General features: G+C 46.2%; 1 long non-coding RNA gene across 1 annotated transcript; it reads left to right on the top strand.

The window, feature by feature from the left end:
- Positions 1-1,694: 1,694 nt before the first annotated feature.
- Gm12066 lies at positions 1,695-19,164 on the top strand. Its single transcript, XR_381105.3, has 4 exons — positions 1,695-2,294; positions 3,301-3,426; positions 3,841-3,941; positions 18,824-19,164. It is a non-coding gene; the product is annotated as a predicted gene 12066 (long non-coding RNA).
- Positions 19,165-24,677: the final 5,513 nt, after the last annotated feature.

The following is a 24,677-nucleotide window of genomic DNA, read 5'->3' on the forward strand; positions in this document are numbered from 1 at the left end:
AGGGTAAGAGCAGTGATTAATTCCAAGCTGTTAATGGCATTTTATTATGCATATATTCCAGCCACCCAGCCATGAAGAAAGTGCAGCTCTACCTCCTCCCCATTCACTATGGACACTTGATTTGCATAGAAATGTGAGACTGTCCCTGGGGACTGGACTGTAAGTTCTACTGGGGGAGGGGACCGGAGGCTGGCTGGAGGGAGGTCCAGGACCATTAGTGACAGGTATTACTGTAATGTCATTGTGCTTAGAAAAACAGTGGGAATACCTTAATTTAGTTATTCAGCTATTCCTACAGGAGAGGTAAGCTGTTCCTAGGTCATTCCCAGGCACCTGAGCTGGGAGTCTTCTTTGTGGAGAGAAAGACGGGTCAAAGGAGGTCTATGGGGGACTAGATGGGGCTTGATCCACCCTGAAGTAAGTTTAAGGTCTGTGCTGATGTCAAGGGAAGACTTAGGAGGTCTGAAGTCTCCTAAGCCTCACTTTAGAAATGCCAAGCTTGTAGAGGATTCTGCTACCAGGTTTCTAGGCAATGAGGAGGAAGGTCAGAGTTGTTGTGGGATACCTCTAAGATGGTGGGTCAGGATGCTGATGGGACAGACCTGGGACGGGGAGGAGTGTTTCCAGAAGTCTAGTGACTTGTGAGTGGAAGGCTTTCCAAGAGCACAAAGCTAAGCTTATGCCTCCCTGGGGTTCCTTTTCTGCAAAGAGGATGAGCTGAAAAGACTGGCAGCCGGTTGAAGTCTACTGAGCTGTAAAGTCCACTCTGGGGTACACAGAAGACCCCCCCACCAGCACATTGACTTGGAGAAGGCTGATATTTTCCAATAGGGAGAGAGTTGAACTGCCCCAAAAAAAGGGAGGAAGCAACCAAGAGGTCTAGGACCAGCTTCTGCCTTTCTGACCGAGTTATTCACTTTAGTTCCGTGAAGCAAACAGGTTTTGCCATTGAATGGGGAGGACTCACATGGCCTAGAACAGACTGGGATCCAGCAGCAGCCACAGGAAGCTGCAGGCTTTGCTAGCCTGGACAGTTCTACTAGTTCATTATTAACCTCTTTGACCTCTGCCTCCTGGTCTGTATTTTGCTAGACCATTCCAGATTCTTCCAGTAGCTACCATCAGAAAGACATGATGTCAACTTTCTTTCCCTTCTTTAGTGGTGGATCAACAGATCCCACCTGCCAGGTACTCCAAGCTTTTAGAATGTTCAAGTTCTGATGGTCTTGGAGCCGACTCTGCTTGTAGAACACAGTGACCATGATGACAAGGGAAATTGGCCTTATCACCGTGAGGCTTTGAGGTTTCCATTCATCACCTTTGGCTTTGACATGTGACTTCCCATGGCTCCTTGCCTTTGTCCAGCAATTCCCTCTCTTGTTTCGACCTCCTTGTGTAGCTGACAGCTACTTTTATGCAGATGAATGTGGGTCTGGTTGTACTCGGAGTCATGGAAGATGAGACTCAGCCTCCTGGTACTCCAAAAACTTAAAACATGACAGGCAGAAAACCTGATCAATTGAATTCATGTTCATCTGATTAAAGTCTCTTAGGCTTTTGATGACACTGATGAACATTTACATGGAGATGCAAATACCTAGTGTAGCCAAAGCAATTGGTTAAATAAATAAAGTAAAGGTTGGAGGATCTGAGTACAAGATTTAAAGTTATGTTGTAGAGGCTGTAGTGGTTGTCTACAGTGGACATGGGATAGCTGGGGCAAAAGAGTCAGAGCTAGACCATGTGCCAATCATAGGCTGAATTCTGACAAAGAGGATGGACAAGACTATCTTTTTATTAAATGAGTGAGAATAACTGGAATTCTTGTTCAAAAAGAAATGGTACTCCGTATTAGAGAGACCTGTGTGGCAGTGGATGAGGGACATATCAACTGGACTATGTATCAATTGGTGAATGAGTAAACTGGTATATCCATATACTGGAGGACCACTTAGCAATCAAAGGAGTACTTAGTCAATTGTAGTAGTAAAAAGCACTGAGATACACACACACACACACACACACACACACACACACACACACACAGAGGAATATGAATGAATCCCAGTATGAATGAATCCCAAAGACAGTGTTCAAAGGGAATAGGTGAGGAAAATGACTCTATGCAGTTAGTTCCCCCACCATTTAAATCTAAGTTCTAAAAGAGGCAAAATAATACTGTAGTGACTACCGAGAGTCGGAGGTGGTGCCAGAGGACCTAACATACTTCTCTTTCCACCCAGTATTGTGACTACCTGCAGTGAACTTTACCCATTGAACAGCACCCCAAATCGGTGAGCTTCCTTTGTATAATTTTCACTTTAGTAACACTGTTTAAAGAAGTGGAGAGCCAGGCAGTGGTGGCACATGCCTTTAATCCCAGCTTGGAGGCAGAGGCAGGTAGATTTCCTAGTTTGAGGCCAGCCTGGTTTACAGAGTGAGTTCCAGGACAGCTAAGGGCTACACAGAGAAACTTTGTCTCGAAAAACCAGAAGAAGAAGGAGGAGGAGGAGGAGGAGGAGGAGGAGGAGGAGGAGGAGGAGGAGGAGGAGGAGGAGGAGAAGAAGAAGAAAGAAGAAGAAGGAGAAGAAGAAGAAGGAGAAGAAGGAGGAGGAGGAGGAGGAGCAGGAGGAGAGAGAGAGAACATACATTTGTACAGAATGGACAATGCTACCTATGTAGTCAGAATTAAGAGTTGAACACCAGAGTCCCCCCAGTCCATGTGTGGTGATCAAGAATGGGTGGAGAAGTCAGACTCCAGGGATGCCATCTGGGCCGCCCACAGGGCTGCTGTGGTCCGAGGCTGCAGCCTGGGGCGTTCCCTGGTGGTTTTGACCAGCACCTTTACAGTAAGCTGGAGGGAAGTATGGTGCCCTCAAGTGTGACAGAGCTCTTGGCCTGTGCACACTCCCCCAGGGGTCACTTTCATCAGAACAGGAAAACGAAACAGGCTCCCCGAGTGATTTATGGGAGGGCTTGTATTTTGGGGATGTGATACCACAATTGGTGCCTTGGGGCCAAGACATCTGTTTCCAGCGAGGTGAATGCTTCCCACAGGGGATCTTTCACCCTCTCTGAGGGGATTCATATTGTCTTGGTTGCTTGTTAACAAACAGGGCCTTCCAGGGCCAGAGGCCTCCCAGTGCAGGAGTGTGCATCTGAGTCCACTCAGCTCTCAGAGGGAGACCTGGCACTGGCTGAGTGTGAGCTGAGTGTGAGCTGAATGTGAGCTGCGGAGTCAGGCAGCACAGGCGTCCATTTCACCGTATGATTGTTGTCACTCACTGGTTTAAACTTCAGGTATGCGACATGACCGCACGTGGATTGCAGAGCTGCATGTGCATGGCATTCTGTACTTGCTCACCCTTAGCCTCCTTTCCCCAGGAGCCCTGAAGCCACAAGGCCAGGCCCTGACTGAGGGTTTTGGTAAGACTTTGCTCAGCATCTCATTCCATAGGTGGTGAAGGAGAGGTGTGATGAGACCCTTGATTGACAGAGTGATGAGACATGGCATGGAACAGAGCCATGTTGGGGTGGTCCTATGGGAGGCAGGTATACAAGAACTGTCCCCTCTCAGGTCTTCCTCTGCCTGCCTGCTGGTTGAGGACAATCCAGGCCTCATTAAGAGTTTGACCAGAGGAGACTCAAGACAAACCACACCTTATTTATTATTTATTTGTGCCCTCTTCCTTTGACTTTTGAAAGGACATATAGGTCCTTGGGTTTCCTGTGTAGGATTTTGTCTAGCTGGGACCCATGTTTGGTCAGGAGGATTTTGGAGATTCTAGAGCCCTACCCTGCTGTGTTTCAATGCTGCTTACTAATACCTTCTGTCCCCAGGCCTTGTCACGAGGGTGTTCTGATTTGGCTGAGGCTGCCAGCTCCACCTCAACCTCCTACAACTGATGAGCCTCACGAGAATCTGATGCAAGAATGCATGAGTGCGTAAGGGCCTACCCCACCGTGGGTGCCTTCAAAGATTCATTGTATAAGTACAATTAAAATGTATTAACTTGCCTTCCAGATGCCCCCTGATAGCAAGTTTAATTACTCTGGACATAATTAAATGAGTTTAAGAGATTAGAAATATAAGAGGGTAGGTAGAGAGCATAAATTTATGGAGAAAAGGGAAATTTTAATTCTGGAGTCTTTTGTCACTTGCTAGGTACACTGCTGGAGACTAGAATGGGAGAGGGGTGAGGAGGAAGGTTCAGAGATGAACAGTTTGGATGTGTGCTTCTTGGTCCATCTGGTAACATGCAGCCCTCTGCTATGGCTGGTCTCTCGCAGGATGAGTGATAGCTTTGGCTGGGTGCACTGCCTAGGGAGCTCCTTAAATCCAAGCAAACTTGAGGCTAAAGTGACCTGGAGAGATGGAGGACGCAAGGACCAGAGACACAGGCAGCAGCTTCTAAGGGATCAGTTCAGTTGCTGAGGACACCAAGCATGGGTAGCTTTCCAGGAGGAGGCATGGGACCCTTTATCCTGGCTCACCCTGTGCCCCTACCCCTTTAATGGGTGCATTACACACACTGCTATCACACACTTACTTGCTCCACCATCATTCATATGTTCATCCAAACGGATGCCATGTGCAAACATGTCCCTACATAGATCTACACACTTTCTTACATGCATGTGCTTAACTTGCACATATATACACGGGGGCTCACTTAAATGCACACACACACACACACACACACACACACACACACACACACACACGCGCGCGCGCGTACACAAAGTAGATGTTCAGCACCGAAGGCTGTGCATTTCAGGGGAAGACCCTTTTCTGGGTTAACTTCCCTCATGGCTCCTACAGGACTTACCTCTTAGCAGGAGGGGCTGGCTTGTCTCCTGAGTGAGAAAGGCTGTGGAGCTCTGTTGGATTTTTCAACAGCATGGGCAGGCAGAAGGCTACTCTTCCTGGAAAGTTAGGGTTATGCTCTTAGAAGGCTACAAATAGATCTCCACACCCTTTCTCTAGCTCCTGGTCTTGTTTTAAAAAGGCTAGCTCTAGATAAGACCCATTCTTTTAAAAATGAAAACAAAACCAAACTAAAGTACCATGACACCTAACAAAGAAAAAATTCGGAGCAAGCAGGGGAGATAATGGGGGAAGTGTCTTGGGCTTGTTGCGTGGGCAGGGTGGGGGCTGGGACTGCCAAGTGCTATAATGGTGTTTAGAAATCGAGTCTGTGTTATGTCTAGCGGTCCTAGTATTTTGTGTTACTCTGACCCCTGCATTGTATCACTTCAATGCAGTTGGAGTGTGCGAACACTCAGTTCTGGCCAGAGGAAGGTATTTGTATTCAAGCCAAATCTACATTTCAGATTTCAAATGGGGGTGGGGGTGGGGTTGGGGGGAAGGACAGACAGGGGGTGGGGCTGGAAAGGGCAGAGGTCAGTGTTCACAGGTCTGAGACCATGTTTAATATCACATGACACCTTTGTCAAACAGTGTGTCACCCCTCCCCCAGACATGCAGCCTGTCTGGGTTTCTATGCCTAAGGGACCTTTCTTTGCAGTCGCCTTCCCACCCAAACTCACAGACTGGCTTTTTATAAACCATAAGAAATGAAGGAAATTTGACCTGCTCCATATTTTTCTAGCGTGGTGGCATGAGAAGGCTCGGAGGGTCATGTGCTCCCTTTCTTCCCCCAGGCTGGCCAGTCTGCATCCTCCCTCCTTGGGTACAGTGGCTGTCTGGGGCTTTGGGATTGACAGAAAGGCTGGCTGGGTGGGGAGTGGTGTTAGATTTCAGCTCTGTCCTTGAAGGTGAGATCTGGGTCTGCAGTACAGATTCCAGTCATCACCAGAAATCTCAAAGGAGAGGAGCAAGACTCCAAGGTCAGATGCATTTAGAACGAACAGCTTTGGGGGCAGCATCGGGATGGCTGGGTTTCAGGCTGTCTGTACTTCTGCTGTGAGGGGCAGGAGAGTACAGACAGACAGACAGCTGACTTTTCATCTGTGGGCCACACTACATTTCTGTTTTGGTCACCAGAGCCTGATAATCTATCTTCACTTAAGCCCTGGACCTGTTTTGTCTTGTTCCCCACAGTCCTATATAAGCCCCACTGCTCTGGAGGAGACCTTAACCACATAGGTGTCACAGCATAGACCAAGGACACATAATCAAGGCTGGCCAGATGCAAACCTGTAGCTGCTTTCCTTCACCTGTCCAGTATGCAGAGTGGGCAGGGAGGCAAGGCACTCCCAGGGAACAGCCCTGCCCTAGGCTTTGCTTAGAGATCCAGATATTATTTGAGATTTGCCAAGGGAAACACACCCAGGAAGAGTTCAGTCATCGAAAGCAGGGGACTTGGTGCAGATCCTAGGGTCTGCTGGATGTTGGGCGTTCTCTCGACTCCCTTTGGACTTTGCACATTTTTTCAATCTTGAAAATGGGGCAGCAATGACTTGGCTTGTATAGTCACCAATTGAGCTGTCCCATGCAATGCACTCTCACCTGGAAGGGACTTTCAGGAACTTGGCATCACCATCCATTTGGTGGGATAGAGATCTAGCCCTTGCTGGTAAGAGTGAGAGACAGATTGCATGCACACTTTGGGGAGGTGTGTTGGAGGTACAAGCAGGATCTGAGAAAGTACATTAGGCGGAGAGAAAGAGAACATCTTAGAAGCAAGCTTTGAGTTCTTCCATCCACTAACACTTCTGGTGAAATCAAATGCCCTCTGCTTTTAGGGGTCTGGAGAATTCTTCACTCCTGGGTGCACTGTGGTGAGACTACCCCTTCCAGCAAGCGTGCAGAATACCCAGGATGGGCACGATTGCTCACTGCCCCATTTAGACCAGCTGTTGCTTTGAACAATGTCTTTAAATAGACCAAGGTCAATTATACCTGCTCAATGACCTACTCGGATAATAAAACAAGAGTTTAGGAGTGAGCTGGAAGACTAGACAGAGGTGCTGCAGAGAAAAGCCCCAGCCTGGGGCTGAGGACTCGGGCTGGCAGCCCAGCCCTGGTAAACTGCCTCAAGACAGCTTCCAGGCACACAGGCTGCTCTTTAAAATAAATGCAATCTTTGCAACATGTGGAGAAAATCAGAACTCTGTACATCAGGTCACCTTTGCCCCTAAAACAATCGTGTTCCTATCTGTGGCAACTGCCTGCTCACTGCTGATTTGAAGAGAACAGAGCCTAGAAAAGAGCAGGGAAACCGAATAGAGAGAGATACGGCCCGGCAGAGGAACAAGGACTCAGCTTCACTTCGGGTGGAAGATGTGGTAGGTAGTCCGGTCTCCTTGCTCACCCTTGGTGCCTCAGTTCTGAGGTCTGGAAAGTAGGGCAACGACATTCACGTATCTCAAAGATTACTCTGATATGTGCCCCAAAATGGATGAGACAGAAGCAGTATGTTCCCTATATTGCCCATCTCCTTAACCTTTGAGTGTTTCTAGAAGAGAAACCATATTTGACATGGTCAATTAGCCTGGAATCTGAACTCAGCATATTCCCAGGGGTTAACAGGTGCCATCAGAAGCCCAAACAAAGGTTGGTTGCTCGGCTCAGGGTAATCTGGGGACTCCACACATTGTAAGACTGCAGAATCTCTTGAAACTCCAGAATGGGATGTGGTGAGGTCTTCAGAGGTAACCATGCCATGATCAGGAAACGTCACAAAGCTCAGGTGGAGCTGGTATCAGGGTCTGCCATCTGCAGCCCAGGGCCACACCCAGACCTCCACACTCTATTTATTGTATGTAGGCTATATCCCACCCCACCTATTCCCCTCTATCACCCTTTTCTTATGTTCCATCCCTGGATCCCTTTTTTCTATTAGACAATATATATACACATGATTTTTTGTAACTATATAAAATATAGGAACTACAAATGAGAGACAACACATGCTTGCCTGTCTGAAACTGGCTTAATCCATTTAATGTGATTATCTCTAGCTGCCTCTTTTTGTTTTGTTTTGTTTTTGCAATCAATGTAACTGCATTCTTAATGGCTGAGAAGAATTCCATTGTACGCACATAGCACCTTTTCTTTACCCATTCCTCTGTTGCTTGACTCAGGAACTTCACCTCCTTTTCTAAGCACACTTTGCTGCAACCGGTATGATCTTCCCCTCCTCAGCTTCTTTTCCTAAAAAAATATCTATTCATTCTGCATGTGTTCGTGCGCAGGCGAGCATGTGTCCTGGTGAATATTTGGGGGTCAGGGACAGTTTGTAGGAGGCTGTTTTACAATGGATTGTTTTTCTCCTTGCTCCAAGCACCCAGAGTAACTACTCAGACTCAAAATACATTTACAAATACCTAGGCCATGTTGCTAGGCTCATTACCTGACTAGCTAATAATTTAAAATAAGACATTTATACTAATCTACACTCTGCCGTGTGGTTAGTTACCTCTGTTCAGAAACCATGCATCTGTCCTCATATCTTCCCCAGTTTCAGGCTCTATCCTAGAATTCTTTCTGTCTACCAGCCGTCCCACCTACTAGTCTACCCTTTCCTATGGGTCATAGTTTTTTTTAATTGACTGGTGATACACCTATACAATACACAGATGTTCTCTCTTTTAGTCTAATAAAAGGTTCCCTTTTTCCTAAGATGTTTTAGTTTTATTTTTATAGGAGGAGGAATTTTCTTCTTCCACCCTGTGGGTCCAGTGATTGCACTTAGGTCATCAGGCCTGTCAGCTCACCTTACCTTACCTGCTGAGCTATCCCATAGGCCTCCCTGAGTGCTTTTGAGTGTAGCTAAGCTGTCTAAAGTTGTAGCTGCTTTCAATGGCACTGTCTAGTAGTTGTGATAGAGACAGGATCTCAAAGTGTTCTCCTGCCCTTGAACAGACTCTGGTATAGTATCTAAGTGTGCTATCGCACAAGTCTCCTAAGAATGTGTAACATCTTCATTCTTTAAAAACATATTTTACTTACAAATTTTTATTTATGTCTCAGGGGGAAGATAATACTGGTTCTGGGCTCAGTGGAGAAATAAATATCATATTGTTTGCTTCTTTGGGAATTTCCTTTCTGCAAGAGAAAGAGGAGATTGACCATCCACTTATGCTATTGCCTTTTTGTTTTATGACAGCCCAGTGGATTAAATGCTTTCTACAGAGAAACTGACTTTCAGAGGTCAAGTAACTCAGTCAAGATTATATAGCTGTAATGCAGCATGAAGTCAGTATTTTACTCCAAATCTTTCTGACTAAAATTTCAGGTTCTTTCCACCAGATGTTGCTGCTTCTATGCCTTTTGGTACCTTCTCCTAAACTATGTCAAAGACCAGATATAGATCTCTTACAGTCTTGGAAGTGTGAACTAAAGCCACTTCTTGGGAGCATTTGATAGACTTCACTTTGAACGTGAAGACAGAGGCTTTTGACCTAGGGACAGGCGGTTAAGATATTGCCCCAAGTGCTGAGAATGGTATTTTTGGATGGGAGAAATGGCTAGTGGGCCAAGACAGTCCTGTGCTTGTTGGCTTGCTGGCAAGTTTTTTTTCTGTTCTTTGAAAGCAGTGGGAAAGGGTTGGATTCTGGACCCATCCTGGACATAAGAGGAGCCATATGCGTGCATGCGTTCGTGCATGCGTGCATTGAGCTAGTGAACTAGGACAATCATGGCTGACTGTTCAGTGGTAAGGACAAAGGGTTAAAGGTAACTACAGGGCCCTCCAGTTTTACTTTACTGTGTATCCATTTTCTGATGGATGGGCTGAGGGCTAAAGGCTGCTTCTTGTGCCTTTGATTAGGCTAGGTTAGCTCAGGGTAAGCACATTTTAGTGGGAATAGTAGTCATATTGAAAGTAAATAAAGGAAAAAAGGAAGGACTAAAGGCTCTGCTCTGGTCTACAGATCTGACCAGGACACAGCTAGTCACTTAAAGGCTTGGCAGTTCTTGGCTTATCAAGGACTGAGAAATAACAAATACCAATTCAATCAAAGATGTGCACACTGCCACCCATCTGAATTCCAGGCAGTTTGAAAGTGGACTTTGTCATGATGAAGACCTGGGACTGAGGCTGTCCTGATGAGCCCAGGTAGAAAAGGGGACCCCAGGGAGCTCCCTTCAGACTTTCTGAGCTGCCACAGGCCGGTGTCGCTTGGCTGAGATGAGGAGAACGTGAGTCTAGAGCAGAGTTGAAAGTGGAAGCTACTGTGCAGAGCAGGTGTGAGGCTCTGTGACAGACGGACAGACATTTGTGTTGTAGAACCATCCAACTGATGGCTCCTTCCAGTCTGTGCATACCAGGTCTCTCTCCTTTCACCAGAGATAAAATTCACCAATAAGGACTTCTAGTATTACAGAATCAGTTATTTCCTGGGGGCCCAAAACATCTACATGAAAGCCAGCTTTGGCTCCCCAGCCCGGCAGGACTGAGGACCAGCTACAGGTAGGAACCCTGAGTTACCATGGTGACAGAGCTGTGCCATCCAGAGCTGCCACAGTTAGGCTATGGTCTAGCTCAGTCAGTGATGGCCTGTTGGTGGGATTACATGTTCGCCTACAGGTAGATCATCAGGGAAACAAGGAATGTTAAACAAGCAGAGGAGATAAAAATACCAGTTATCCCACTCAGAATGCTAGACATAGATACTGTTAATGACCTGGTGACCTTTTTGCCATCTGTGGTGGCAAACCTTGCCCACTCTGTGGTGAGGAGTCAGCCTTCCCCCAAATCCTTTAGAGTGTTTATTCCACACTCTCCCTCACTAGCTCCTAGTTGATAGAACCCATCCTTAAGGGGGTGTCACGTGTGATTCATACCTGCTGACGCCTATGCTATCTCAGTCAGAGACCACACTGGATCTTAGTTATAGAATTTTAGTTATATACACTGCTTTAGCTATCGAATACACCCTTGGGTCACAGGTACTTTGTAAAGGACTTTCTAAGTAGTCACACCTTAAGCTTTATTGTGCCCCTGGACTTGGAATGATTGTTTTCTGGAAACCTGGGATGGGAATGACTGTTCCTTGAAACTTTTCCCAAATTGTACTGTATTTTAAGTTTATTGACAGTGAGTTGTCTGATACTAGGTTCACTGAAGCCTGCTCCACATTGGTGCAGTCAATCTGCATGCAGTTTCTATTCTCATCTCTGTGGGTTAGCTTCCCTGCCTGGATGCCTGCAGGGTCCCCCTCAGCCTGTTGCCAGTTCTATCAGGCTGATGATTCTGCTCAAATCTGGGTCCTAGATAGAGGTTCAAGGGCCAGACATCATGGAAGGGAGGGGCCAGAGGTGTTGGCAGAGCCAGGCAGTCAGTGAGGGGACAGCCATGGAAAGTCTCGGGTTGAGGGGGCTTTGTGACTGACCTCTGAGTTCAGCAAATGACATTTACTTTCCTTAAAGAAGAAAACCCTGACCCTTCCATACATGCCAAGAAAAAAAAATCCAACAGTTCATGGTCCTGTTTATTCTCAGACGGAGAGTGGATGGCCTTTCAGAGGTGTCCGACTGTGCAGTCCAGCCCGACTGACATCTGTGGGAGTTCAGGGTTTAGATGTTTAGTCTGAGAGAGACCCTCAGGCCCCAGCGGGCTCCTGATAGGTCTGACTTACCACTGACCCCGCCTTGAGAAATGGAATCCTGTGGGCTTTCCATGGAGGAAGCTCAGCGCTCTGAAGTCCTCTCAGCACTCTGCCCCTCCCCCATCTTGCTTTAGGACTGCCATAGATGTCTTGGGAGTTTCCCCCTGCAGATCTAGCCAAGGCTGTAGGTCAGAGTCCGCCTTCCATTCTAGCATGCCATCATCTTCCAGGCCCTGCATCCCCACTGGGCCTCCACCCTCATAACTGTGCTTAGCACACACAGCCCTGTGACTGTAGCCCTGCCTTTTGCTTCTTGCACAGTGCTCAGGGCAAAGCTTTTGCTTTAGAAAGGTTCTTGGATTTGGCTCGGATCGAACTCAGCTGAGCCCTTTGGGGAAAGGCTCAGGCATCCTGATTGACATGATGGCACTGTGGTCTTGGAAGAGGTCTTTGCAGATCTTCAAGCTTGTTTTCTGTAGTTACGGGCTCAGAGGAACAGCCAGGCTGGGAGCCGGGGGTTCCCTGACATCATGTTTACACGAGGGTTCTGTGCATTTGACAATGGGGTTCAGGGGACGAGGGAGTGGGGTGAAGGTGCATCCCTGTGCTATACGTATGCACAGAGAGTTACACTGCTTTCTGAATGGAAAGTTCTGCCTGAATCTTGAAAATGCACTTTTTTTTTAACAAGATCTTGCTACATACCCCTTGAACCCACTATTCAGACCAGGCCAGTCTTGAACTCACAGAGATCTGCTTGCTTCTGCCTCCCCCCCCGCCCCCAAGTGCTTGAAAATGCATTTTAAACCAGTTTTTCTAACACTTTGTCCTTCAGAGTTCTTAGGGACTAAAGCGTGTGAAAACATAGACGTCAAACCAATGGGCTGGCGAGATGGCTCAGTGGTTATGATCACTGACTGCTTTTCTGAAGGTCCTGAGTTCAAATCCCAGCAACCACATGGTGGCTCACAACCGTCTTTAATGAGATCTGACACCTTCTTCTGGAGTGTCTGACAACAGCTACAGTGTACTTGCATATAATAAAACAAATAAATCTTTAAAAAAAAGATTCATAGTAGCAAAACTGAAGTTAAAAAAAGAAAGCAAACCAATATGTTTGCAAAGGATGTAAATTATTTATATTGATAATCATAATGTATACAAACCAATTAGCATAATACAAGTTGAGAAAAAAGAGATACATATTGAATTATGTATTGAAGTACTATCTAATATATTTAGTGAGGTGATTAATTTAGTGGTGAGTTTCATGAGGGGTCATATCCCCCAGGACTCTTTCTGGTAACTTCTGCAGTGTAGCCATGGTCCTCTGGCTATCAGAGCTTAAAGTATAGCAATTCTGCATCCTTTTATCACAAATAAATTTGGGGTGATAAATGTATCTACACTGTTCTTTTGACCATGGTCTTAACCATGTTGATCTGCTTATCTACTCTTGATGCAACATTTCTGAGTGTACTGTGTATTTGGTGTGGTAACGTGACTTGCTAAGTTGATTTCAAAGACACGGGATATCCTTACCCTGAGCAAGCAGGCTTTCTCAACTGGGTAGCATTGATGGTTGGGAATAAGTCAATGTGATAGTTTGTATATGCTCGCCCAGGGAGTAAAGCCTCATGGCCTTGTTGGAGTAGGTGTGTCACTGTTGGCATGGGCTTAAGATCCTCATCCTAGCTGCCTGCAAGTCAGTCTTCCAGTAGCATCCTTCAGATGAAGATGTAGAACTCTCAGCTCTGCCTGCACAGTGCCTGCCTGGATGCTGCCATGCTCCCACCTTGATGATAATGGACTGAGCCTCTGAACCTATAAGCCAGCCCCAATTAAATGTTGTCCTTTAGAAGTCTTGCCTTGGTCATGGTGTCTGTTCACAGCAGTAAAACCCTAATTAAGACAGTCATGCTGGGGGTGGGGGTCTGTTCTATGCATGGTAGGGTATTAGCAAAATTCTGACCTCTACCCTTAGATACCAGCAATACTACCCCCAGTCAAGACTATCATAAATATCTTCAGACACAGGCAAGTGAGCTCTGGGTAAAAACTTTCAGTTTAAATGGAAACAGATCCTATCCAAAGAAAAGTGTTGTTAAGAGCTTTAGTGGATGCTCAGAGGGTTCCAGGATTGGAGGACACTGGGGCTACGCTTGGGGGTGTGTGGAAGTCTATGAGGCATGGCAGAAGGAAAAGGAGCACAGTTATGATGGCACTGGTAAGTTTGCTTGGTGGGCTTCTGCAGGAGCTGGACTGTGAGTGAGGATGGAAGCAGAAGAGCATGATGAGACAGAGCAGGGCCAGGCTGAAGCACATCCCACGGGCAACGGTGCTTTTGGACTTTGGTTTCTTGCTGACACTCGAATCAAGGTCTTCATGCTGATCCTTTCACATTCTCTGAACTTTTACACTTCCCTTGCTTGCCTCTATCCCCTTGCTCCCACATCACTTGTGTCCCTTCCCCCACCCTTAGAAGCCTGCCTCCCATGAGAAATGGAGGGAATTGTCAGGCTGTGAGTCTGCTGGAGCTCCTTGCAAGGTCCATGTGTATATTGCTTTGGATAGCCTAGATCCACAAGTAGGCCAGCTGTGCCATCTGGTCCAGCCGTCTGCATCCAACAACAGATTCCTTCATGTGCTTGCATGCATGCTGTGCATATGTATGTGCCTGTGTGTGTGCTCGAGTGTGTTCATGTGCATAGCATGCCTGACCTTAGACACAGCCCCTTAGGATTAGATGCATTTATTATTGGGAATGGAGTACTAACTGGATGCAGTGAGTTATAAGAAATACACTAGTGGATACCCTGCCCTTTCTGCATGTGGGGAAATAACCCAGACTTCATCATTTACATCTTCACAGGGCATGTTTCCAACATGTTGACTGCTGGCCACAGACAGAGGAAGAGCAGCATGGTTTCCATGCCTCATTCTCTAGAGGTTCCTTCTTTCCCAGTCATCCTTCCTTGTTTTAAGACCGCCCAGCAAGGAGAGAGCAGGAAGAACCAGGGATGTGTGTGTGTGTGTGTGTGTGTGTGTGTGTGTGTGTGTGTGTGTGTGAGAGAGAGAGAGAGAGAGAGAGAGAGAGAGAGAGAGAGAGAGAACCAAAGGGGACCTCGAGCAAGCCTTTCCTTTCCTTTCCCTTTCTCCACCCTTAGCCATCATTAACAGAAAAATATTTTTAAAAGATCCCTTGATGGCATCCCCAAATGTGCAGTGTGACATTTTCTTAGCTGATGGCCTCCTTTGTGAAGGGATTTTGTGTCCTCCCAGCATGCCTGCTGGGTCCCAGTTTGCTGCGGTTGCTAAGGTAAACACTCTTTCCATTAAGCACCACAGCCCAAGAGTGGCCTAAAGCTCAAATAAATGACCAAGGAGCAAGTTAAACATTCCCCTGGGGTGATTTTAACCTATGCAATGGCTTTTTGGGAAAATTGCCTGTTTCCCCACTCCCATGTTTGGGCCAGGGGGCGTCTCCTAGTTTCTTATTTCTTTTCAGCCAAGTACATCTTTTTCATTTATTCATGTTATCTGAGGAAGAGGAAGGGGGAAAGCAGGATTGATAAACCATAGAGAATCTTCCCTCAGAAACTGAGAGCAGAATGTCTGTGTTATCTTAACTTTGAGCCAACTTGGGGTGTATAGCTGCTTTTAACAAAGACTCCCTTCCTTTTCTTATGAGAAATACTACAGCCCAACAGCCACTGAAGCAGTGTCCTTCTGGAAGGTTCCTTTATGTGGGAAAAAGAGTCTAGGATCCTGGTGACATCTTGACCTTTGTGGTACAGTGGCATGGCTTTGCTTACTCCCTTAACCTCAGGAAGGTGTTCACAGACCAGTCAACACAGCTGTATTGTCACTGGACAAGGAGGTGGCTGGACAGTCTCGCTCATCTCTCCATCTTTGTCCTGGAGGGGTCAGAACAGGCTAGAGAGAGTCCAAGTGAAGGAAGCATCGAGTGGGCGGTGGTCTTTAGATGTCTGCTGAACTGCCAAGGAAGTGTAGGCCCTACCTGGAAGTCCACACTTGTGCTATCGCTGTGGTTTTCTGTTTTTGTATGTATGTTTGTATGTGTGTGTGGTGTATGTGCACAGCTGTCACATGTGTTGAGTGGTCTGTGAAAACTTTCTTCCTGAGCCTAAGGGGATAAGGAAAGCCATGCCACTGGGGTGCTACATGGGGTGTGGAGGCCCGAGGTTGACATTGGGTGCTGTCATCTATTACTTCCTATCTTACATTTTGAATAGGGTCTCTCAATGAACCCTCTAATCATTGATTGACTAAGCTGCCTAGATGGAAACCCCAGGGTCCCCTTTTCTCTGGACTCCAGCTAGGGTTAACGACATGAACTCCTGTACCTGGCTTCTATCTGGTTGCTGGTTAGCCAAATTCAAACTCTCTCCCCAGTCCAGGGTCTGATGCTTTGCTCACTATGTTTTTCTCCAGCTGGAGGACATATATACTGGACAGGACCATGCCTATTTCCCCTACACTCTCCTAGGTCTTTCTCACCATCATCCCCAACAAATGGGGACATACTTCTGGTTGTTACTGCAAAAGCCTTGATGGAAATGGGGGCTGAGACCACAGCTCTTTAAGTTGAAGACTTTCAAGCTCTAGGACAAAGTAGATCTTCAGGTGTTGTGGGTAGGTGGATCACCTGTTGGGGGGCAGAGGTAGCTCACCTGCTAACGTTAGCTTGTCTGCTGGGGAAGCTTTCAGAAGACATGAGCTGATCACACTGTTCACTGTACAGCTAAGGCCACTTGCCTCCTTTGGGCAGATGAGGACCCTATCTCATCCACAGAAGATTGCTCCTACCCCCATCCCCCCACACCCACTGACCTCGGTAGCTGACATCTATCCTTTGGGTTCCTGCTCCAGTGTGTGTTTCTCTTCCCTAAGACTAAGTCAGTTGCCTCCAGAACACAAACTCATCTCATGTTTAGCTCCAGGCAGACAGTAGACCTCAGCAAATGATGCCGAGGAAGATGGTGGCCTCTGCACTTGGAACGATGCCTGGCCTCCTTGTCTTTTCTTTCCCGCCCTTCACGTTATCAGTCAGCAGGATAAAAGAGTAGATTAAAATAATCTCAGTGCCACACTTCTAACAATGGTGGGGAAGCCGTTTTAAGCTTCTTGTTTAACAAGTTCTTAGACCGTAGTCTGATCTTCCTTTCCTGTGGTGGGAAACCTGAGCTTCTGATAAATACTCAAGGGCTTGGGCTTGGACGACTTGGGTGTGACCTGGATGCCCAAGAGAACATCTAAGGCTTGGAAACAGCTGAAGAGCTGCTTGGTGCCCAACATTGAGGTCTATATTCCTTGTTCAAGCATCCCTCTGCCAAACTGCTGTTGGCCAAGGTAGCAGGCAGAATGGTTCCCACACCTACCTCTTTCTCCTCCTGAAAAGCCCAACTCTATGGGAGGTGAAGGCTAGGTTTCTGGTGCAGGAGTAGAGGTGGGCTAATGGAGCAGAACTCCTGGTTTAGGTTTCTGACTCTTGATGGGTCTGGTTTTGTACTTGTGTCTTCTAAGCTTTTCCACCTGTGGCCCAGGGCCCATCAGTGAGCATGTTTTATAAACTGGAAAAATGAATAAAAACAGGACCCAGAAGGGAAACAGCGTGAGGAACAGGCAGGGAAAGTGTGAGTTCCTCTGTACCTCCCAGCTAGGTCTGACCTGCCTTGGTGGGGTCCCAGGGTCAGGCTTAGCTGGCTTTATGGGTAAAATGTGGAATTTTTGCTCAGAGAAGCCTGGTCAGTTTTCAGCATTAATTAACTCCAGGAAGGCAAGAGTGATTCTTTTTATTTGGCTATCTGGCTCCACAAACCCTGCTGGCTTCCTGTCCCTGAGGTGCTGGATTGATGGGACCGCAAATGTGTAAAGTCCTGCACAGGAAGCCCCCCACCCCCACGGCCATTCAGAAACTCTTGACTCCTGCTGTCCCCAAAGGCAAGAAACTTAGAGGCTCAGACCCCAACTCTGTTTACACCTTCAGAAATGGAAGCTGCAGGAGCCTTCATTTTCTTTCCTAGGGTTCTCAGGCTAAGCAAGAGGCCTGGTGTGAGGGCTGGGGATATGTGGAAAAAATTCTCTAAACTGTTTGAAAAATCATCCACAATCAGAGAAGCAAATTCAAAAAATAACAAGTCTTGGAGGTTTGGGGAAGCTTTGAAATAACCACAGAGGGTCATGTTTTCACCATCACAGGTCCTTGGTCCCATAACCTCCAACTTCTTTCAAATCTTCCTGCAGGAACTTTAGTGCTAAAAATATATTTGGGAGTTCACAGCTGGCACACATATTTATTTATACTTTTGTATTAACATAGTTTTGTACCAGCTCGTGTTCTTAAAAATACATCTCTCAGTAGAAAGTTGAGACTCGGTAGACATAAAATAAATGTTTAACAATTATGATTTTACCCGCTAGCTCGGCATAGAAATCTTGCGTTCATTAATATCCTTTATCAATAAAATCCAATTTCTAGTGGGATGATGGGGTTAGATGAGTACAAGGTCTTAACAGCGTGGTGTCACAAGGGTTTTTCGTGACATAAAACCAGACATGATGTTCTTAGCTGTGCTTTAAGCCCATAGGTTACTGTAGCTAAGACAGATAAGAAGACATGCAAGCCTCCCTGAAGGACATTAAGCTCTTATTTCTGAGTCCTAGCCACTGAAGGGACACACATTTACTATTATTATTGGAATATGTTATATAAATGAATGATAAGGTCTATTACGACATCTCCAATGTGTATTTCATGCAGCCATTTGTCCCCCTTTTGTCCCCTCCCCAAACACTGGTTCTTTCCCTGTGATGATAGGAAATACAATCTGATGCGGTGCTGGACAGACTGGAAAGCGGGAGTGTTGCTCAAACTTGCTGTGTTGTGGGATTTTAATCTTTAGGTCAGTTTACCTTAGATGGTTCTCTGTACTGCTGCCCCAGTTTCTAGAATGGTAGGAGGGCCTGAAATCTCTAGTAGGTGGCCAGCAGAAAGCCTTCCAAAGGTGGTCATGCCCCAGTCTCCAGAAACTGTGACATATTACCTTCAAGGCCTTAGGGAGTTTATAGTTGCAATTGAGGTAAAGGACCTCAAAAGAGAGTGTCCTGGGCCACCTATGTAAATCTTCTCTAATCCCAGGGGACTTCCTTTTATTTTTATTTTTGTTTATTTATTTATTTTTTTTTTTACATCCCAACCACAGATTTGCCTCTCTCCTCTCCTCCTAGTACCCCCACATTCCCTTCTGTCCTCCATCCCATTCACTTCTCCATTTCTACTTAGAAAAGGACACAGGCCTCCCATGGATATCAACCGAATGTGACAAGCTTAAGAAAGACTAGGCACCTCTCCTCATGTTCAGGCCAGATGGGGCAAGCCACTAGGAGGAGAAGGGTCCCAAAAGCCTGCAAAAGAGCCAGAGACACACCCTGCTCACACTGCTTGGAGTTCCACAAGAAGACCAAGCTACACAACTGTAACACAGGTCAGTCCCATGCAGGCCCAGGAGACTTTCAAAGCAAAGAACTTTGCAGTATAATAGGAATTCAATCTGTTGTTGGAGTCTTCTGCCTTGGAACATGAGATAGAATATAGGTGACTTTGGACTAAAATTTGATTGGTGAGGAGAGGAGATCTTAGTCCTCCATCCGAGAGGAATTGATTTCAGCCAGAGTTTGACTGACCTGGAATGAGCTATCTTCCTTAGTATCTTCAATGAAGGGTGTAGACACTCTGAGTTGACCATGTAAGACTTCTCATGGAAGACTGAATCTAGTGTGACCATGACCTACAGAAACTGGGTTAATGTTTTCTGCTATTTAAGTGGCTAGTTTGTAGTAATTTGTTACAGCAGTGGTAGAAAGATAGCACATGTTTTAGCAAGTCTGTACATAGAAGTTCTAAGACTTTCTTTATCCCAGGGCTTATCTATATATCCTCTAAGGGTATAGGGACATCATGTTCAGACTCTGCCTGGAAGGAAGAACTTTAAAGGCACATTTTGTATCATTTATGACTAACCCAGAGGAAGGCAGCACCTGCTCACTGTGAAGCAGCAAAGACAAAAATGATTTGGGCTTTAAGTACTTCAATTGTTATCATTTACCATCGTTTCCAGTGACCATGCATAATGCCCTCCGGGATTCAGTAACCAGGGGGCCATGGTCAGAGGTTTCACTGCTAAGGAAACAAGTGCTTCTGCTCCTGGCCTGATTCTATCTTTTTAGAGTTTGCATCTGGCTGCATTCCAGATGTTCATGGAGAACCAGATCAGCAGGACAATGTGGCTCAGTGCAGACTACATCCTCCATGTTTATGATGGCCATGTGAATGAATGCGTAGTCATCCTCATCTGCCAATCAAGTAAAGGAAAATGTAGAGGTGGTAAGGACTCTGCTCCAGATGGTGACATCTGGAAACCCCAAAGCCAATGCTTCCAGGGCATTGGCTCTATCAGGGGTCTGGGAAGGAGAGGCTGATCTGAACCTGGTCTGTCTTCAGGACACCTGGAGAAGAGAGAACACTGGTGTTTGTTGTAGCCAGCATACGTGGATCAGCCTGTGATGCTGTGCCTTGGAGAGATTCAGAGCCTGTAGTGATAGACTCAACCCCAGTGAGTCTTGTCCATTTTCTCCCTGTTTGTCTGCTCATCGCCTGCTGCTTCTCTGCATCTCAGTCCTTCAGAACACTGGCTGCACACGCCTCTCCCAGGCTTCTTCTATTCCATCTCAATCCCTTTACATTCCCATCACATACACCGTGCACAAAAGATACATTCTGGCACCTACCATATATTGCTTTGTGTCACTGTTGTGTCAGCAACCCTGTTGGCCCACCAGGGGATGCACATGCCTTGTGCTATGCATCCCGTGGCCTGCTGTACGTGGCACAGTGGCATGCACAAAAGGGCTTCACAAATGCACAAGTGCTGAGTGATGCTATGGATGTCTTCTCTTTCCGTTTTCTCTCTCTCTGATATAATGTCATAACCATAGTTTAACAACAATTTTGAGACCAAAACAGGAACAAGAAAAATACACCTTGCAAGTTAATGGGAGACCAAAAGAGGAAATACATCAGGATGTATGCTTGCCCCTGATTGGATGTAGGCAGGAGGTACATGAGCAGGGAATATGTGAAGATGCATACTTGCTCCTGACTGGACCTGATGGGTAATATGGTGGCCCTGTGGAGTTGCCATTTTAAGCCTCTGCAAGGAATAACTCATGGATGTTTTCTGGAATCCCGAAGATGGGCTTGGGCAAAACAACTTCACCTGGCTAGTATTTGATTAAAGCTTGCTTCAAGTTTAGCTTTAAACTCTGGTAGTTATCATACAATTATTGTTTGATGTGTAGGAAAGAGGCAAGTGTTAGCCTCTGTGGTCACGGGGTAAAGAGTGGTTTGCCCACCTCTGCCTGAACCATACACATTGAAAGGATTTAAAGATACAGTGTGCAAAAGGCCAGGTGATTCAATGGGGCTACTTAGAAGGACCATAACACTCAGTCAGCTTCTCTTGTTGTGTCTTCTCCCATGACCAGGGCCAGGGAGTAAGAAATGCTGCTTAGAGAGAGGCCAGCTCTCTCCTTGGCCTCAACAGATTCTCAAAAGTTCTAGTGTAGCCTATGATGGCAGCATAGACCCATCCCAAACTGTGCCATATGCTGTTTTCAAACTACCTTAAGACAAGAGATTGTTAGTCCTTAATCTGTCCCTGACACTTTTTTGTTTTTGTTTTTTGTTTTTTTGTTTTTTTTGTTTTTAATTTCAGCTCTGGCACACCCTATCCACTCCTAAGTTCAATGAACTCAAAACTGGCTGAGGGGCCCTGGGAGGGGCCCTCACCTCCCTTAGCTTCAGCCTGCCTGGACTCCCACCATGTGATCCAACACCCCTGCCTGACTTCCAAACCCTGCAAGGGCTTTGCGACTGTTGTGTTTAAGGTGGTCTCCTGGTGTCCCTGAAGCACACTCATTCCTGCTATTTCTTTTGTTAAAAGTGTTTGTTTCCATTCTTTTCTGCTAACCTCCTGGTTCCTGGTGGTGTGACTATCCTACGTTCTACAGTGTTTGTCTGTACATTTTGCCAGAGTTAGTTTCAAATCAACACAGCAGTACTGAACACTGGTGTTGAAGGTTTCCAGGGAACTGAGAGTTACCCAGAAGTGGACACCAGCCAGGAGGCAGGTATGATGGCAAGGCCTTTCCTCTGTGGTATTCTGTCACCATGATGTTCCACTTGTGAGAGTATTCCTGGAGAATGTTGGCACCTGTCACAAGGAGATAGCTTTAAGGATGAGTAGTAACTTGAAAGCAATGGCCCCCATGCTTGGCCATAAGAAGCAGCACTCCTGGGATTTAAAGTCATATATACGATTAAGCTCTGTTCAGTGTCGAACTGAGTCTCCCTCTGACTGCCTATGAATCAAGATGCAGAACCCTCAGCTCCTTCTCCAGCACCATGTCTGCCTGCATGCTGCCATGCTTTCTGCCATGATGATAATGGACTGAACCTCTGAAACTGTAAGCCAGTACCAATGAAATGTTGTTCTTTAGAAAAGCTGCCTTGGTCATATTGTCTCTTTATAGCAACGAAATTCTAACTAAGACACAATTTTTATGTAACAGTCTCCATAAAATGGAAACCACTGAATATCCATCATAAAAGGAGTCTCCACTCCTTTTATGTTGACATAAACTCACAGTGACATGCTAACAGTCATCCTATGAGTGCATTGTAGGGAAGTTGTGGAGTAAGATTCAATTCGGCAGCCAAGCTGAACACACTGAAGTCATGTGTAACAGTTCGTGTAAATCTCAACAAGTGTAATGTTACAAAGGCAGGGTGTTGATGATCAATAGAGGGAGGTACAGATATTCCAGGGGCAGGCAAACTCTACCCATGGGCCAAGCCCATCTGCTTTTTGTATGCCCTCTGAGCTGGGAATGGTCTTTTTACAGTTTTAAATTGGGGGGAGAAAACATCAGGAAAAAATTATTTCCTGACATCTGAAAATTATGTGAAATTCAAATTTCTATGTAATAATAAAATTTGTTGAAACAACACCATACTCTTTCATTTACAGCTTGTCCAGTACTTGCCACAGACCATGTTGAATACAAAGTTGAAAGCACTTGAAGTCTGCTATCTGCTCCTATTCAAAGGTGTCTTGACCCTTGACCTACATCATTTTTGGAGACATGATCACCTGTATTTTCTGGGAGATAGTCATCAAGTGGTTCATGGAGCTTGGTGATCAACAGCAGCATCTACAGTCTTCAAAAGGATCTAACCAGAGATAAATCCCTTGCCTGGAACTCACAGACAGGCCTGTTTAGGTTACAGGTGACAAATGCCCAACTCAAACTATCAATAAATCAAAATGAAAATTATTGGCTTGGTTAATGGGAAGTGCATCCAACATGCGATACAGGTCTACCTGGATCTTGGAGCCAGCATCAGGTTACCAGGGACCTGTATCATTCTCTCTCTCCCTCTCTCTCTCTTTTTCTAGAAGGTAGAAAGCTCCAAACTCAAGTCATCAGGTGAGATGAGACAACAGGCCTGTTCAGACAATGCCTTCAGATTTTGAGGTGGGTCTGCTGACAGGGTCTTTCCTTTATGGAATTTCTAAGAAGAGGGGGATGTACCTATTGTGAAGTGCAGACAGTGAGATGTCTCAACTTTAATGGGGAGCTGAGAGCTGACCAGGAGTGATGGGGGAACTCCAAGGACTGTGTACTCCTGGTTCTGCCCTACCTCTCAACAGCAGAGGTCGACGCTCTTTAGCAGACACGGGAAATGCTCACTTTGGGTTAGAGGAGGCCCTCAGTGGTGCAGTGAAATGTTCAGGAAAGATGTTGCATCTTTCACAGTTGGTCTTCTTCATTACCTTCCGTCCAACCTTGTCTCCTAGTGCTCCCACTATGGAGGCACTGATGGTGCTCCCTTTTCCATGGTGGCCTCTTTGCCCTGTCTTTTGTTAGGAAGATGATCATTTGGGTCAGTTGCAGTCAATGCTGTTGGAGCTGAGTGGACTCTTGTCCTCCTTCTGTTCACCTGACAGACTCCCTTCTCCTGTTCCGGGAAGCCCTCCAGCCTTTAAGACCCCATTGCAAGTTGAACTCTTTGTGATCTGAATCTCAAAAGCTTTTCTATTCTGTTCTGCCTGCCTTACTTTTCTAGATTGTTCTTTTTTTTTTTTTGGCACATTCTCTGCATGTTCTTCCTCTGCACTAAACTCCAAGGGCAAGGACTGCAGCTCCCCCCTCCTTTGTCCTTTGACCATCTAAGCATTCACCTGGATACAGAATAACCTTGGGACTTGGGACTTGTTTCAGAATGTATTCAAATGGAACTTGATGCTTGTTAGAGCCTACTGAGGGAGGATGGGGCAGAAGATTGCCCTGACCATCCTTCTTCCAACAACATTTCTGGTTGCTCCCTGGACCTCTGTGCACTGTAATCCAGGACTGGACCAGTGGTGATTCTCCATGTAAACCCTTACTTGGTTATGTGCACGTTCATGGTGGTCATCTCCTGCAGTTGAGTTACTGGCATGAGGTTTCTATGGAGCAGATTCACTGTAGTTGTGTAGTGCCCCTAAATGCAAGGGGTGGTGGAGTGTTGGGCTGGGCTGCCTATCATTCTAAACTAGGGATTGGTAAAGGCCTAGAAAGGAGATCTTTCAGGCTTCAGGAGGCCATATGGTCTCTGTCACAATTACTCAATTCTGCTCTCTTAGCATGAAACCCATTGGAGAGGATTCATAAATGATTGTGGCTGCCATCCAGCAAAACTTTACATAGAAAGCAGGCAGCAGGCAGACTTAGTCTCTGAGCTGTAGCTTTCTGACCCCCAGCTTGGACCAAGAATCTTTTTGGCTTCAGGGAAGCCCTTCCTGATGGGCAGAGCTGATAAGTCAGCTGATAAGATCGGGCCTGGTAAGTCAAGGTCCCTGAGCTGACACCCCCGGCACTAACTCTGCCTCAGCTGTCTCAGCTTGGGTGCTGCCCTTTAAGCTTCAGCAGAACAAGAGAGCACAGTCAGTCTCGTCTGGAGGCTCTATCATTCCATGGTGTTTTCACAAACCATTGGAACTTTTGTGTCCCTGTAGTTGAATGCTTCAAATTTG

The sequence above is a fragment of the Mus musculus genome, chromosome 11 (assembly GCF_000001635.26).
Source record: "Mus musculus strain C57BL/6J chromosome 11, GRCm38.p6 C57BL/6J".
In the NCBI taxonomy this organism is placed as follows: Eukaryota; Metazoa; Chordata; class Mammalia; order Rodentia; family Muridae; genus Mus; species Mus musculus.